This window comes from Hyperolius riggenbachi, chromosome 11, assembly GCF_040937935.1.
Source record: "Hyperolius riggenbachi isolate aHypRig1 chromosome 11, aHypRig1.pri, whole genome shotgun sequence".
NCBI lineage: Eukaryota > Metazoa > Chordata > Amphibia > Anura > Hyperoliidae > Hyperolius > Hyperolius riggenbachi.
Genome location: NC_090656.1, coordinates 98,416,615 through 98,431,408, shown reverse-complemented (window position 1 = coordinate 98,431,408; position 14,794 = coordinate 98,416,615). Strand labels below are relative to the sequence as shown.

The window sequence follows — 14,794 nt, the reverse complement described above, 5'->3', positions numbered from 1 at the left end:
GTCACTATTATATTTCATGTAGGTGCTGTGGCTTAGTAATTAAGTTTTATACAATGTTTCTTCTTGTAGAAGCAGAAATTTTACTTGAAGAAGTCTTGGCTAGGCAAGTGCGGGTTAAGCTCCCATCCATGTTGAGTATAGCATCCCAAAAGACTTGTTAGTGACCTTTACCTATTGTCAGAGATGGAAGGTAGTACGTCAAACCAAACTGATAAGAAAATGTCTTTGTTCAGATGTGGTGGAAACAGTGGGCATAGGGGATGCAAGTTTCCTGTGAGCAAATATGGGTGAAGCTCAAAGACGTGATCCCGAAAATCTGGGATGTAAACAGCAGGCAATGACTTGATGATAATAAGATGAGCAAAGGCACTGCTGAAAGTTGAACTCAGGATCTCCTGTTTACAAGACAGGCACTTTAACCAACTAAGCCACAGCACCCATACGCTGCTTAGCAGTTATTGGTTATTGTTTCACAGCACTCTTTTTTCTTTGCATTTGCATTCTCAGTGTTGTAACATTTTTTTTCAATAGTTTTTCAGGCCTACTTTTCCCTGCCTAAGAGTATACACATAGTCCACCTAAAAGGGAATGGAAAACTTTTAGGACAAAATTGTTGAAAAGAATGTTGTGCAACTTCCAAAATATGATAATGAAAGCTGTGGCAAAACAGATGAGTTTTGTGCCACAGAAGCCAGTCACTATTATATTTCATGTAGGTGCTGTGGCTTAGTAATTAAGTTTTATACAATGTTTCTTCTTGTAGAAGCAGCAATTTTACTTGAAGAAGTCTTGGCTAGGCAAGTGCGGGTTAAGCTCCCATCCATGTTGAGTATAGCATCCCAAAAGACTTGTTAGTGACCTTTACCTATTGTCAGAGATGGAAGGTAGTACGTCAAACCAAACTGATAAGAAAATGTCTTTGTTCAGATGTGGTGGAAACAGTGGGCATAGGGGATGCAAGTTTCCTGTGAGCAAATATGTGTGAAGCTCAAAGTCGTGATCCCGAAAATCTGGGATGTAAACAGCAGGCAATGACTTGGTGATAATAAGATGAGCAAAGGCACTGCTGAGAGTTGAACTCAGGATCTCCTGTTTACGAGACAGGCGCTTTAACCAACTAAGCCACAGCACCCATACGCTGATTAGCAGTTATTGGTTATTGTGGCACAGCACTCTTTTTTCTTTGCATTTGCATTCTCAGTTTTTTAACATTTTTTTTTCAATAGTTTTTCAGGCCTACTTTTCCCTGCCTAAGAGTATACACATAGTCCACCTAAAAGGGAATGGAAAACTTTTAGGACAAAATTGTTGAAAAGAATGTTGTGCAACTTCCAAAATATGATAATGAAAGCTGTGGCAAAACAGATGAGTTTTGTGCCTTCTTGTAGAAGCAGAAATTTTACTTGAAGAAGTCTTGGCTAGGCAAGTGCGGGTTAAGCTCCCATCCATGTTGAGTATAGCATCCCAAAAGACTTGTTAGTGACCTTTACCTATTGTCGGAGATGGAAGGTAGCACATCAAACCAAACTGATAAGAAAATGTCTTTGTTCAGATGTGGTGGAAACAGTGGACATAGCGAATGCAAGTTTCCTGTGAGCAAATATGGGTGAAGCTCAAAGATGTGATCCTGAAAATCTGGGATGTAAACAGCAGGCAATGACTTGGTGATAATAAGATGAGCAAAGGTACTGCTGAGAGTTGAACTCAGGATCTCCTGTTTACGAGACAGGCGCTTTAACCAACTAAGCCACAGCACCCATACGCTGATTAGCAGTTATTGGTTATTGTGACACAGCACTCTTTTTTCTTTGCATTTGCATTCTCAGTTTTGTAACATTTTTTTTTCAATAGTTTTTCAGGCCTACTTTTCCCTGCCTAAGAGTATACACATAGTCCACCTAAAAGGGAATGGAAAACTTTTAGGACAAAATTGTTGAAAAGAATGTTGTGCAACTTCCAAAATATGATAATGAAAGCTGTGGCAAAACCGATGAGTTTTGTGCCACAGAAGCCAGTCACTATTATATTTCATGTAGGTGCTGTGGCTTAGTAATTAAGTTTTATACAATGTTTCTTCTTGTAGAAGCAGAAATTTTACTTGAAGAAGTCTTGGCTAGGCAAGTGCGGGTTAAGCTCCCATCCATGTTGAGTATAGCATCCCAAAAGACTTGTTAGTGACCTTTACCTATTGTCAGAGATGGAAGGTAGTACGTCAAACCAAACTGATAAGAAAATGTCTTTGTTCAGATGTGGTGGAAACAGTGGGCATAGGGGATGCAAGTTTCCTGTGAGCAAATATGGGTGAAGCTCAAAGACGTGATCCCGAAAATCTGGGATGTAAACAGCAGGCAATGACTTGGTGATAATAAGATGAGCAAAGGATCTGCTGAGAGTTGAACTCAGGATCTCCTGTTTACAAGACAGGCGCTTTAACCAACTAAGCCACAGCACCCATACGCTGCTTAGCAGTTATTGGTTATTGTTTCACAGCACTCTTTTTTCTTTGCATTTGCATTCTCAGTTTTGTAACATTTTTTTTCAATAGTTTTTCAGGCCTACATTTCCCTGCCTAAGAGTATACACATAGTCCACCTAAAAGGGAATGGAAAACTTTTAGGACAAAATTGTTGAAAAGAATGTTGTGCAACTTCCAAAATATGATAATGAAAGCTGTGGCAAAACAGATGAGTTTTGTGCCACAGAAGCCAGTCACTATTATATTTCATGTAGGTGCTGTGGCTTAGTAATTAAGTTTTATACAATGTTTCTTCTTGTAGAAGCAGCAATTTTACTTGAAGAAGTCTTGGCTAGGCAAGTGCGGGTTAAGCTCCCATCCATGTTGAGTATAGCATCCCAAAAGACGTGTTAGTGACCTTTACCTATTGTCAGAGATGGAAGGTAGTACGTCAAACCAAACTGATAAGAAAATGTCTTTGTTCAGATGTGGTGGAAACAGTGGGCATAGGGGATGCAAGTTTCCTGTGAGCAAATATGTGTGAAGCTCAAAGTCGTGATCCCGAAAATCTGGGATGTAAACAGCAGGCAATGACTTGGTGATAATAAGATGAGCAAAGGCACTGCTGAGAGTTGAACTCAGGATCTCCTGTTTACGAGACAGGCGCTTTAACCAACTAAGCCACAGCACCCATATGCTGCTTAGCAGTTATTGGTTATTGTTTCACAGCACTCTTTTTTCTTTGCATTTGCATTCTCAGTTTTGTAACATTTTTTTTTCAATAGTTTTTCAGGCCTACTTTTCCCTGCCTAAGAGTATACACATAGTCCACCTAAAAGGGAATGGAAAACTTTTAGGACAAAATTGTTGAAAAGAATGTTGTGCAACTTCCAAAATATGATAATGAAAGCTGTGGCAAAACAGATGAGTTTTGTGCCACAGAAGCCAGTCACTATTATATTTCATGTAGGTGCTGTGGCTTAGTAATTAAGTTTTATACAATGTTTCTTCTTGTAGAAGCAGCAATTTTACTTGAAGAAGTCTTGGCTAGGCAAGTGCGGGTTAAGCTCCCATCCATGTTGAGTATAGCATCCCAAAAGACTTGTTAGTGACCTTTACCTATTGTCAGAGATGGAAGGTAGTACGTCAAACCAAACTGATAAGAAAATGTCTTTGTTCAGATGTGGTGGAAACAGTGGGCATAGGGGATGCAAGTTTCCTGTGAGCAAATATGTGTGAAGCTCAAAGTCGTGATCCCGAAAATCTGGGATGTAAACAGCAGGCAATGACTTGGTGATAATAAGATGAGCAAAGGCACTGCTGAGAGTTGAACTCAGGATCTCCTGTTTACGAGACAGGCGCTTTAACCAACTAAGCCACAGCACCCATACGCTGATTAGCAGTTATTGGTTATTGTGGCACAGCACTCTTTTTTCTTTGCATTTGCATTCTCAGTTTTTTAACATTTTTTTTTCAATAGTTTTTCAGGCCTACTTTTCCCTGCCTAAGAGTATACACATAGTCCACCTAAAAGGGAATGGAAAACTTTTAGGACAAAATTGTTGAAAAGAATGTTGTGCAACTTCCAAAATATGATAATGAAAGCTGTGGCAAAACAGATGAGTTTTGTGCCTTCTTGTAGAAGCAGAAATTTTACTTGAAGAAGTCTTGGCTAGGCAAGTGCGGGTTAAGCTCCCATCCATGTTGAGTATAGCATCCCAAAAGACTTGTTAGTGACCTTTACCTATTGTCGGAGATGGAAGGTAGTACATCAAACCAAACTGATAAGAAAATGTCTTTGTTCAGATGTGGTGGAAACAGTGGACATAGCGAATGCAAGTTTCCTGTGAGCAAATATGGGTGAAGCTCAAAGATGTGATCCTGAAAATCTGGGATGTAAACAGCAGGCAATGACTTGGTGATAATAAGATGAGCAAAGGCACTGCTGAGAGTTGAACTCAGGATCTCCTGTTTACGAGACAGGCGCTTTAACCAACTAAGCCACAGCACCCATACGCTGATTAGCAGTTATTGGTTATTGTGACACAGCACTCTTTTTTCTTTGCATTTGCATTCTCAGTTTTTTAACATTTTTTTTTCAATAGTTTTTCAGGCCTACTTTTCCCTGCCTAAGAGTATACACATAGTCCACCTAAAAGGGAATGGAAAACTTTTAGGACAAAATTGTTGAAAAGAATGTTGTGCAACTTCCAAATTATGATAATGAAAGCTGTGGCAAAACCGATGAGTTTTGTGCCACAGAAGCCAGTCACTATTATATTTCATGTAGGTGCTGTGGCTTAGTAATTAAGTTTTATACAATGTTTCTTCTTGTAGAAGCAGAAATTTTACTTGAAGAAGTCTTGGCTAGGCAAGTGCGGGTTAAGCTCCCATCCATGTTGAGTATAGCATCCCAAAAGACTTGTTAGTGACCTTTACCTATTGTCAGAGATGGAAGGTAGTACGTCAAACCAAACTGATAAGAAAATGTCTTTGTTCAGATGTGGTGAAAACAGTGGGCATAGGGGATGCAAGTTTCCTGTGAGCAAATATGAGTGAAGCTCAAAGACGTGATCCCGAAAATCTGGGATGTAAACAGCAGGCAATGACTTGGTGATAATAAGATGAGCAAAGGCACTGCTGAGAGTTGAACTCAGGATCTCCTGTTTACGAGACAGGCGCTTTAACCAACTAAGCCACAGCACCCATACGCTGCTTAGCAGTTATTGGTTATTGTTTCACAGCACTCTTTTTTCTTTGCATTTGCATTCTCAGTTTTTTAACATTTTTTTTTCAATAGTTTTTCAGGCCTACTTTTCCCTGCCTAAGAGTATACACATAGTCCACCTAAAAGGGAATGGAAAACTTTTAGGACAAAATTGTTGAAAAGAATGTTGTGCAACTTCCAAAATATGATAATGAAAGCTGTGGCAAAACCGATGAGTTTTGTGCCACAGAAGCCAGTCACTATTATATTTCATGTAGGTGCTGTGGCTTAGTAATTAAGTTTTATACAATGTTTCTTCTTGTAGAAGCAGAAATTTTACTTGAAGAAGTCTTGGCTAGGCAAGTGCGGGTTAAGCTCCCATCCATGTTGAGTATAGCATCCCAAAAGACTTGTTAGTGACCTTTACCTATTGTCAGAGATGGAAGGTAGTACGTCAAACCAAACTGATAAGAAAATGTCTTTGTTCAGATGTGGTGAAAACAGTGGGCATAGGGGATGCAAGTTTCCTGTGAGCAAATATGAGTGAAGCTCAAAGACGTGATCCCGAAAATCTGGGATGTAAACAGCAGGCAATGACTTGGTGATAATAAGATGAGCAAAGGCACTGCTGAGAGTTGAACTCAGGATCTCCTGTTTACGAGACAGGCGCTTTAACCAACTAAGCCACAGCACCCATACGCTGCTTAGCAGTTATTGGTTATTGTTTCACAGCACTCTTTTTTCTTTGCATTTGCATTCTCAGTTTTGTAACATTTTTTTTTCAATAGTTTTTCAGGCCTACTTTTCCCTGCCTAAGAGTATACACATAGTCCACCTAAAAGGGAATGGAAAACTTTTAGGACAAAATTGTTGAAAAGAATGTTGTGCAACTTCCAAAATATGATAATGAAAGCTGTGGCAAAACCGATGAGTTTTGTGCCACAGAAGCCAGTCACTATTATATTTCATGTAGGTGCTGTGGCTTAGTAATTAAGTTTTATACAATGTTTCTTCTTGTAGAAGCAGAAATTTTACTTGAAGAAGTCTTGGCTAGGCAAGTGCGGGTTAAGCTCCCATCCATGTTGAGTATAGCATCCCAAAAGACTTGTTAGTGACCTTTACCTATTGTCAGAGATGGAAGGTAGTACGTCAAACCAAACTGATAAGAAAATGTCTTTGTTCAGATGTGGTGAAAACAGTGGGCATAGGGGATGCAAGTTTCCTGTGAGCAAATATGAGTGAAGCTCAAAGACGTGATCCCGAAAATCTGGGATGTAAACAGCAGGCAATGACTTGGTGATAATAAGATGAGCACAGGCACTGCTGAGAGTTGAACTCAGGATCTCCTGTTTACGAGACAGGCGCTTTAACCAACTAAGCCACAGCACCCATACGCTGCTTAGCAGTTATTGGTTATTGTTTCACAGCACTCTTTTTTCTTTGCATTTGCATTCTCAGTTTTGTAACATTTTTTTTTCAATAGTTTTTCAGGCCTACTTTTCCCTGCCTAAGAGTATACACATAGTCCACCTAAAAGGGAATGGAAAACTTTTAGGACAAAATTGTTGAAAAGAATGTTGTGCAACTTCCAAAATATGATAATGAAAGCTGTGGCAAAACCGATGAGTTTTGTGCCACAGAAGCCAGTCACTATTATATTTCATGTAGGTGCTGTGGCTTAGTAATTAAGTTTTATACAATGTTTCTTCTTGTAGAAGCAGAAATTTTACTTGAAGAAGTCTTGGCTAGGCAAGTGCGGGTTAAGCTCCCATCCATGTTGAGTATAGCATCCCAAAAGACTTGTTAGTGACCTTTACCTATTGTCAGAGATGGAAGGTAGTACGTCAAACCAAACTGATAAGAAAATGTCTTTGTTCAGATGTGGTGAAAACAGTGGGCATAGGGGATGCAAGTTTCCTGTGAGCAAATATGAGTGAAGCTCAAAGACGTGATCCCGAAAATCTGGGATGTAAACAGCAGGCAATGACTTGGTGATAATAAGATGAGCAAAGGCACTGCTGAGAGTTGAACTCAGGATCTCCTGTTTACGAGACAGGCGCTTTAACCAACTAAGCCACAGCACCCATACGCTGCTTAGCAGTTATTGGTTATTGTTTCACAGCACTCTTTTTTCTTTGCATTTGCATTCTCAGTTTTGTAACATTTTTTTTTCAATAGTTTTTCAGGCCTACTTTTCCCTGCCTAAGAGTATACACATAGTCCACCTAAAAGGGAATGGAAAACTTTTAGGACAAAATTGTTGAAAAGAATGTTGTGCAACTTCCAAAATATGATAATGAAAGCTGTGGCAAAACCGATGAGTTTTGTGCCACAGAAGCCAGTCACTATTATATTTCATGTAGGTGCTGTGGCTTAGTAATTAAGTTTTATACAATGTTTCTTCTTGTAGAAGCAGAAATTTTACTTGAAGAAGTCTTGGCTAGGCAAGTGCGGGTTAAGCTCCCATCCATGTTGAGTATAGCATCCCAAAAGACTTGTTAGTGACCTTTACCTATTGTCAGAGATGGAAGGTAGTACGTCAAACCAAACTGATAAGAAAATGTCTTTGTTCAGATGTGGTGGAAACAGTGGGCATAGGGGATGCAAGTTTCCTGTGAGCAAATATGAGTGAAGCTCAAAGACGTGATCCCGAAAATCTGGGATGTAAACAGCAGGCAATGACTTGGTGATAATAAGATGAGCAAAGGCACTGCTGAGAGTTGAACTCAGGATCTCCTGTTTACGAGACAGGCGCTTTAACCAACTAAGCCACAGCACCCATACGCTGCTTAGCAGTTATTGGTTATTGTTTCACAGCACTCTTTTTTCTTTGCATTTGCATTCTCAGTTTTGTAACATTTTTTTTTCAATAGTTTTTCAGGCCTACTTTTCCCTGCCTAAGAGTATACACATAGTCCACCTAAAAGGGAATGGAAAACTTTTAGGACAAAATTGTTGAAAAGAATGTTGTGCAACTTCCAAAATATGATAATGAAAGCTGTGGCAAAACCGATGAGTTTTGTGCCACAGAAGCCAGTCACTATTATATTTCATGTAGGTGCTGTGGCTTAGTAATTAAGTTTTATACAATGTTTCTTCTTGTAGAAGCAGAAATTTTACTTGAAGAAGTCTTGGCTAGGCAAGTGCGGGTTAAGCTCCCATCCATGTTGAGTATAGCATCCCAAAAGACTTGTTAGTGACCTTTACCTATTGTCAGAGATGGAAGGTAGTACGTCAAACCAAACTGATAAGAAAATGTCTTTGTTCAGATGTGGTGGAAACAGTGGGCATAGGGGATGCAAGTTTCCTGTGAGCAAATATGGGTGAAGCTCAAAGACGTGATCCCGAAAATCTGGGATGTAAACAGCAGGCAATGACTTGGTGATAATAAGATGAGCAAAGGCACTGCTGAGAGTTGAACTCAGGATCTCCTGTTTACAAGACAGGCGCTTTAACCAACTAAGCCACAGCACCCATACGCTGCTTAGCAGTTATTGGTTATTGTTTCACAGCACTCTTTTTTCTTTGCATTTGCATTCTCAGTGTTGTAACATTTTTTTTCAATAGTTTTTCAGGCCTACTTTTCCCTGCCTAAGAGTATACACATAGTCCACCTAAAAGGGAATGGAAAACTTTTAGGACAAAATTGTTGAAAAGAATGTTGTGCAACTTCCAAAATATGATAATGAAAGCTGTGGCAAAACAGATGAGTTTTGTGCCACAGAAGCCAGTCACTATTATATTTCATGTAGGTGCTGTGGCTTAGTAATTAAGTTTTATACAATGTTTCTTCTTGTAGAAGCAGCAATTTTACTTGAAGAAGTCTTGGCTAGGCAAGTGCGGGTTAAGCTCCCATCCATGTTGAGTATAGCATCCCAAAAGACTTGTTAGTGACCTTTACCTATTGTCAGAGATGGAAGGTAGTACGTCAAACCAAACTGATAAGAAAATGTCTTTGTTCAGATGTGGTGGAAACAGTGGGCATAGGGGATGCAAGTTTCCTGTGAGCAAATATGTGTGAAGCTCAAAGTCGTGATCCCGAAAATCTGGGATGTAAACAGCAGGCAATGACTTGGTGATAATAAGATGAGCAAAGGCACTGCTGAGAGTTGAACTCAGGATCTCCTGTTTACGAGACAGGCGCTTTAACCAACTAAGCCACAGCACCCATACGCTGATTAGCAGTTATTGGTTATTGTGGCACAGCACTCTTTTTTCTTTGCATTTGCATTCTCAGTTTTTTAACATTTTTTTTTCAATAGTTTTTCAGGCCTACTTTTCCCTGCCTAAGAGTATACACATAGTCCACCTAAAAGGGAATGGAAAACTTTTAGGACAAAATTGTTGAAAAGAATGTTGTGCAACTTCCAAAATATGATAATGAAAGCTGTGGCAAAACAGATGAGTTTTGTGCCTTCTTGTAGAAGCAGAAATTTTACTTGAAGAAGTCTTGGCTAGGCAAGTGCGGGTTAAGCTCCCATCCATGTTGAGTATAGCATCCCAAAAGACTTGTTAGTGACCTTTACCTATTGTCGGAGATGGAAGGTAGTACATCAAACCAAACTGATAAGAAAATGTCTTTGTTCAGATGTGGTGGAAACAGTGGACATAGCAAATGCAAGTTTCCTGTGAGCAAATATGGGTGAAGCTCAAAGATGTGATCCTGAAAATCTGGGATGTAAACAGCAGGCAATGACTTGGTGATAATAAGATGAGCAAAGGTACTGCTGAGAGTTGAACTCAGGATCTCCTGTTGACGAGACAGGCGCTTTAACCAACTAAGCCACAGCACCCATACGCTGATTAGCAGTTATTGGTTATTGTGACACAGCACTCTTTTTTCTTTGCATTTGCATTCTCAGTTTTTTAACATTTTTTTTTCAATAGTTTTTCAGGCCTACTTTTCCCTGCCTAAGAGTATACACATAGTCCACCTAAAAGGGAATGGAAAACTTTTAGGACAAAATTGTTGAAAAGAATGTTGTGCAACTTCCAAATTATGATAATGAAAGCTGTGGCAAAACCGATGAGTTTTGTGCCACAGAAGCCAGTCACTATTATATTTCATGTAGGTGCTGTGGCTTAGTAATTAAGTTTTATACAATGTTTCTTCTTGTAGAAGCAGAAATTTTACTTGAAGAAGTCTTGGCTAGGCAAGTGCGGGTTAAGCTCCCATCCATGTTGAGTATAGCATCCCAAAAGACTTGTTAGTGACCTTTACCTATTGTCAGAGATGGAAGGTAGTACGTCAAACCAAACTGATAAGAAAATGTCTTTGTTCAGATGTGGTGGAAACAGTGGGCATAGGGGATGCAAGTTTCCTGTGAGCAAATATGAGTGAAGCTCAAAGACGTGATCCCGAAAATCTGGGATGTAAACAGCAGGCAATGACTTGGTGATAATAAGATGAGCAAAGGCACTGCTGAGAGTTGAACTCAGGATCTCCTGTTTACGAGACAGGCGCTTTAACCAACTAAGCCACAGCACCCATACGCTGCTTAGCAGTTATTGGTTATTGTTTCACAGCACTCTTTTTTCTTTGCATTTGCATTCTCAGTTTTGTAACATTTTTTTTTCAATAGTTTTTCAGGCCTACTTTTCCCTGCCTAAGAGTATACACATAGTCCACCTAAAAGGGAATGGAAAACTTTTAGGACAAAATTGTTGAAAAGAATGTTGTGCAACTTCCAAAATATGATAATGAAAGCTGTGGCAAAACCGATGAGTTTTGTGCCACAGAAGCCAGTCACTATTATATTTCATGTAGGTGCTGTGGCTTAGTAATTAAGTTTTATACAATGTTTCTTCTTGTAGAAGCAGAAATTTTACTTGAAGAAGTCTTGGCTAGGCAAGTGCGGGTTAAGCTCCCATCCATGTTGAGTATAGCATCCCAAAAGACTTGTTAGTGACCTTTACCTATTGTCAGAGATGGAAGGTAGTACGTCAAACCAAACTGATAAGAAAATGTCTTTGTTCAGATGTGGTGGAAACAGTGGGCATAGGGGATGCAAGTTTCCTGTGAGCAAATATGGGTGAAGCTCAAAGACGTGATCCCGAAAATCTGGGATGTAAACAGCAGGCAATGACTTGGTGATAATAAGATGAGCAAAGGCACTGCTGAGAGTTGAACTCAGGATCTCCTGTTTACAAGACAGGCGCTTTAACCAACTAAGCCACAGCACCCATACGCTGCTTAGCAGTTATTGGTTATTGTTTCACAGCACTCTTTTTTCTTTGCATTTGCATTCTCAGTTTTGTAACATTTTTTTTCAATAGTTTTTCAGGCCTACATTTCCCTGCCTAAGAGTATACACATAGTCCACCTAAAAGGGAATGGAAAACTTTTAGGACAAAATTGTTGAAAAGAATGTTGTGCAACTTCCAAAATATGATAATGAAAGCTGTGGCAAAACAGATGAGTTTTGTGCCACAGAAGCCAGTCACTATTATATTTCATGTAGGTGCTGTGGCTTAGTAATTAAGTTTTATACAATGTTTCTTCTTGTAGAAGCAGCAATTTTACTTGAAGAAGTCTTGGCTAGGCAAGTGCGGGTTAAGCTCCCATCCATGTTGAGTATAGCATCCCAAAAGACGTGTTAGTGACCTTTACCTATTGTCAGAGATGGAAGGTAGTACGTCAAACCAAACTGATAAGAAAATGTCTTTGTTCAGATGTGGTGGAAACAGTGGGCATAGGGGATGCAAGTTTCCTGTGAGCAAATATGTGTGAAGCTCAAAGTCGTGATCCCGAAAATCTGGGATGTAAACAGCAGGCAATGACTTGGTGATAATAAGATGAGCAAAGGCACTGCTGAGAGTTGAACTCAGGATCTCCTGTTTACGAGACAGGCGCTTTAACCAACTAAGCCACAGCACCCATACGCTGCTTAGCAGTTATTGGTTATTGTTTCACAGCACTCTTTTTTCTTTGCATTTGCATTCTCAGTTTTGTAACATTTTTTTTTCAATAGTTTTTCAGGCCTACTTTTCCCTGCCTAAGAGTATACACATAGTCCACCTAAAAGGGAATGGAAAACTTTTAGGACAAAATTGTTGAAAAGAATGTTGTGCAACTTCCAAAATATGATAATGAAAGCTGTGGCAAAACAGATGAGTTTTGTGCCACAGAAGCCAGTCACTATTATATTTCATGTAGGTGCTGTGGCTTAGTAATTAAGTTTTATACAATGTTTCTTCTTGTAGAAGCAGCAATTTTACTTGAAGAAGTCTTGGCTAGGCAAGTGCGGGTTAAGCTCCCATCCATGTTGAGTATAGCATCCCAAAAGACTTGTTAGTGACCTTTACCTATTGTCAGAGATGGAAGGTAGTACGTCAAACCAAACTGATAAGAAAATGTCTTAGTTCAGATGTGGTGGAAACAGTGGGCATAGCGAATGCAAGATTCCTGTGAGCAAATATGGGTGAAGCTCAAAGATGTGATCCCGAAAATCTGGGATGTAAACAGCAGGCAATGACTTGGTGATAATAAGATGAGCAAAGGCACTGCTGAGAGTTGAACTCAGGATCTCCTGTTTACGAGACAGGCACTTTAACCAACTAAGCCACAGCACCCATATGCTGATTAGCAGTTATTGGTTATTGTGGCACAGCACTCTTTTTTCTTTGCATTTGCATTCTCAGTTTTTTAACATTTTTTTTTCAATAGTTTTTCAGGCCTACTTTTCCCTGCCTAAGAGTATACACATAGTCCACCTAAAAGGGAATGGAAAACTTTTAGGACAAAATTGTTGAAAAGAATGTTGTGCAACTTCCAAATTATGATAATGAAAGCTGTGGCAAAACCGATGAGTTTTGTGCCACAGAAGCCAGTCACTATTATATTTCATGTAGGTGCTGTGGCTTAGTAATTAAGTTTTATACAATGTTTCTTCTTGTAGAAGCAGAAATTTTACTTGAAGAAGTCTTGGCTAGGCAAGTGCGGGTTAAGCTCCCATCCATGTTGAGTATAGCATCCCAAAAGACTTGTTAGTGACCTTTACCTATTGTCAGAGATGGAAGGTAGTACGTCAAACCAAACTGATAAGAAAATGTCTTTGTTCAGATGTGGTGAAAACAGTGGGCATAGGGGATACAAGTTTCCTGTGAGCAAATATGAGTGAAGCTCAAAGACGTGATCCCGAAAATCTGGGATGTAAACAGCAGGCAATGACTTGGTGATAATAAGATGAGCAAAGGCACTGCTGAGAGTTGAACTCAGGATCTCCTGTTTACGAGACAGGCGCTTTAACCAACTAAGCCACAGCACCCATACGCTGCTTAGCAGTTATTGGTTATTGTTTCACAGCACTCTTTTTTCTTTGCATTTGCATTCTAAGTTTTGTAACATTTTTTTTTCAATAGTTTTTCAGGCCTACTTTTCCCTGCCTAAGAGTATACACATAGTCCACCTAAAAGGGAATGGAAAACTTTTAGGACAAAATTGTTGAAAAGAATGTTGTGCAACTTCCAAAATATGATAATGAAAGCTGTGGCAAAACCGATGAGTTTTGTGCCACAGAAGCCAGTCACTATTATATTTCATGTAGGTGCTGTGGCTTAGTAATTAAGTTTTATACAATGTTTCTTCTTGTAGAAGCAGAAATTTTACTTGAAGAAGTCTTGGCTAGGCAAGTGCGGGTTAAGCTCCCATCCATGTTGAGTATAGCATCCCAAAAGACTTGTTAGTGACCTTTACCTATTGTCAGAGATGGAAGGTAGTACGTCAAACCAAACTGATAAGAAAATGTCTTTGTTCAGATGTGGTGAAAACAGTGGGCATAGGGGATGCAAGTTTCCTGTGAGCAAATATGAGTGAAGCTCAAAGACGTGATCCCGAAAATCTGGGATGTAAACAGCAGGCAATGACTTGGTGATAATAAGATGAGCAAAGGCACTGCTGAGAGTTGAACTCAGGAACTCCTGTTTACGAGACAGGCACTTTAACCAACTAAGCCACAGCACCCATATGCTGATTAGCAGTTATTGGTTATTGTGGCACAGCACTCTTTTTTCTTTGCATTTGCATTCTCAGTTTTTTAACATTTTTTTTTCAATAGTTTTTCAGGCCTACTTTTCCCTGCCTAAAAGTATACACATAGTCCACCTAAAAGGGAATGGAAAACTTTTAGGACAAAATTGTTGAAAAGAATGTTGTGCAACTTCCAAATTATGATAATGAAAGCTGTGGCAAAACCGATGAGTTTTGTGCCACAGAAGCCAGTCACTATTATATTTCATGTAGGTGCTGTGGCTTAGTAATTAAGTTTTATACAATGTTTCTTCTTGTAGAAGCAGAAATTTTACTTGAAGAAGTCTTGGCTAGGCAAGTGCGGGTTAAGCTCCCATCCATGTTGAGTATAGCATCCCAAAAGACTTGTTAGTGACCTTTACCTATTGTCAGAGATGGAAGGTAGTACGTCAAACCAAACTGATAAGAAAATGTCTTAGTTCAGATGTGGTGGAAACAGTGGGCATAGCGAATGCAAGATTCCTGTGAGCAAATATGGGTGAAGCTCAAAGATGTGATCCCGAAAATCTGGGATGTAAACAGCAGGCAATGACTTGGTGATAATAAGATGAGCAAAGGCACTGCTGAGAGTTGAACTCAGGATCTCCTGTTTACAAGACAGGCG

General features: G+C 39.5%; 17 non-coding genes across 17 annotated transcripts; all 17 read right to left on the bottom strand.

The window, feature by feature from the left end:
* Positions 1-1,058: 1,058 nt before the first annotated feature.
* TRNAT-CGU (transfer RNA threonine (anticodon CGU)) lies at positions 1,059-1,132 on the bottom strand. The gene has a single exon. It is a non-coding gene; the product is annotated as a tRNA-Thr (tRNA).
* Positions 1,133-1,683: 551 nt separating this feature from the next.
* TRNAT-CGU (transfer RNA threonine (anticodon CGU)) lies at positions 1,684-1,757 on the bottom strand. The gene has a single exon. It is a non-coding gene; the product is annotated as a tRNA-Thr (tRNA).
* Positions 1,758-3,072: 1,315 nt separating this feature from the next.
* Positions 3,073-3,146, bottom strand: TRNAT-CGU (transfer RNA threonine (anticodon CGU)). The gene has a single exon. It is a non-coding gene; the product is annotated as a tRNA-Thr (tRNA).
* Positions 3,147-3,767: 621 nt separating this feature from the next.
* TRNAT-CGU (transfer RNA threonine (anticodon CGU)) lies at positions 3,768-3,841 on the bottom strand. Its single transcript has one exon. It is a non-coding gene; the product is annotated as a tRNA-Thr (tRNA).
* A 551-nt stretch (positions 3,842-4,392) lies between these two features.
* Positions 4,393-4,466, bottom strand: TRNAT-CGU (transfer RNA threonine (anticodon CGU)). The gene has a single exon. It is a non-coding gene; the product is annotated as a tRNA-Thr (tRNA).
* Positions 4,467-5,087: 621 nt separating this feature from the next.
* On the bottom strand, positions 5,088-5,161 carry TRNAT-CGU (transfer RNA threonine (anticodon CGU)). The gene has a single exon. It is a non-coding gene; the product is annotated as a tRNA-Thr (tRNA).
* A 621-nt stretch (positions 5,162-5,782) lies between these two features.
* On the bottom strand, positions 5,783-5,856 carry TRNAT-CGU (transfer RNA threonine (anticodon CGU)). Its single transcript has one exon. It is a non-coding gene; the product is annotated as a tRNA-Thr (tRNA).
* A 621-nt stretch (positions 5,857-6,477) lies between these two features.
* TRNAT-CGU (transfer RNA threonine (anticodon CGU)) lies at positions 6,478-6,551 on the bottom strand. Its single transcript has one exon. It is a non-coding gene; the product is annotated as a tRNA-Thr (tRNA).
* Positions 6,552-7,172: 621 nt separating this feature from the next.
* On the bottom strand, positions 7,173-7,246 carry TRNAT-CGU (transfer RNA threonine (anticodon CGU)). The gene has a single exon. It is a non-coding gene; the product is annotated as a tRNA-Thr (tRNA).
* A 621-nt stretch (positions 7,247-7,867) lies between these two features.
* TRNAT-CGU (transfer RNA threonine (anticodon CGU)) lies at positions 7,868-7,941 on the bottom strand. The gene has a single exon. It is a non-coding gene; the product is annotated as a tRNA-Thr (tRNA).
* Positions 7,942-9,256: 1,315 nt separating this feature from the next.
* Positions 9,257-9,330, bottom strand: TRNAT-CGU (transfer RNA threonine (anticodon CGU)). The gene has a single exon. It is a non-coding gene; the product is annotated as a tRNA-Thr (tRNA).
* A 551-nt stretch (positions 9,331-9,881) lies between these two features.
* On the bottom strand, positions 9,882-9,955 carry TRNAT-CGU (transfer RNA threonine (anticodon CGU)). The gene has a single exon. It is a non-coding gene; the product is annotated as a tRNA-Thr (tRNA).
* A 621-nt stretch (positions 9,956-10,576) lies between these two features.
* On the bottom strand, positions 10,577-10,650 carry TRNAT-CGU (transfer RNA threonine (anticodon CGU)). The gene has a single exon. It is a non-coding gene; the product is annotated as a tRNA-Thr (tRNA).
* Positions 10,651-11,965: 1,315 nt separating this feature from the next.
* Positions 11,966-12,039, bottom strand: TRNAT-CGU (transfer RNA threonine (anticodon CGU)). Its single transcript has one exon. It is a non-coding gene; the product is annotated as a tRNA-Thr (tRNA).
* A 621-nt stretch (positions 12,040-12,660) lies between these two features.
* On the bottom strand, positions 12,661-12,734 carry TRNAT-CGU (transfer RNA threonine (anticodon CGU)). Its single transcript has one exon. It is a non-coding gene; the product is annotated as a tRNA-Thr (tRNA).
* Positions 12,735-13,355: 621 nt separating this feature from the next.
* On the bottom strand, positions 13,356-13,429 carry TRNAT-CGU (transfer RNA threonine (anticodon CGU)). Its single transcript has one exon. It is a non-coding gene; the product is annotated as a tRNA-Thr (tRNA).
* A 621-nt stretch (positions 13,430-14,050) lies between these two features.
* Positions 14,051-14,124, bottom strand: TRNAT-CGU (transfer RNA threonine (anticodon CGU)). Its single transcript has one exon. It is a non-coding gene; the product is annotated as a tRNA-Thr (tRNA).
* Between the last annotated feature and the right edge of the window lie 670 nt (positions 14,125-14,794).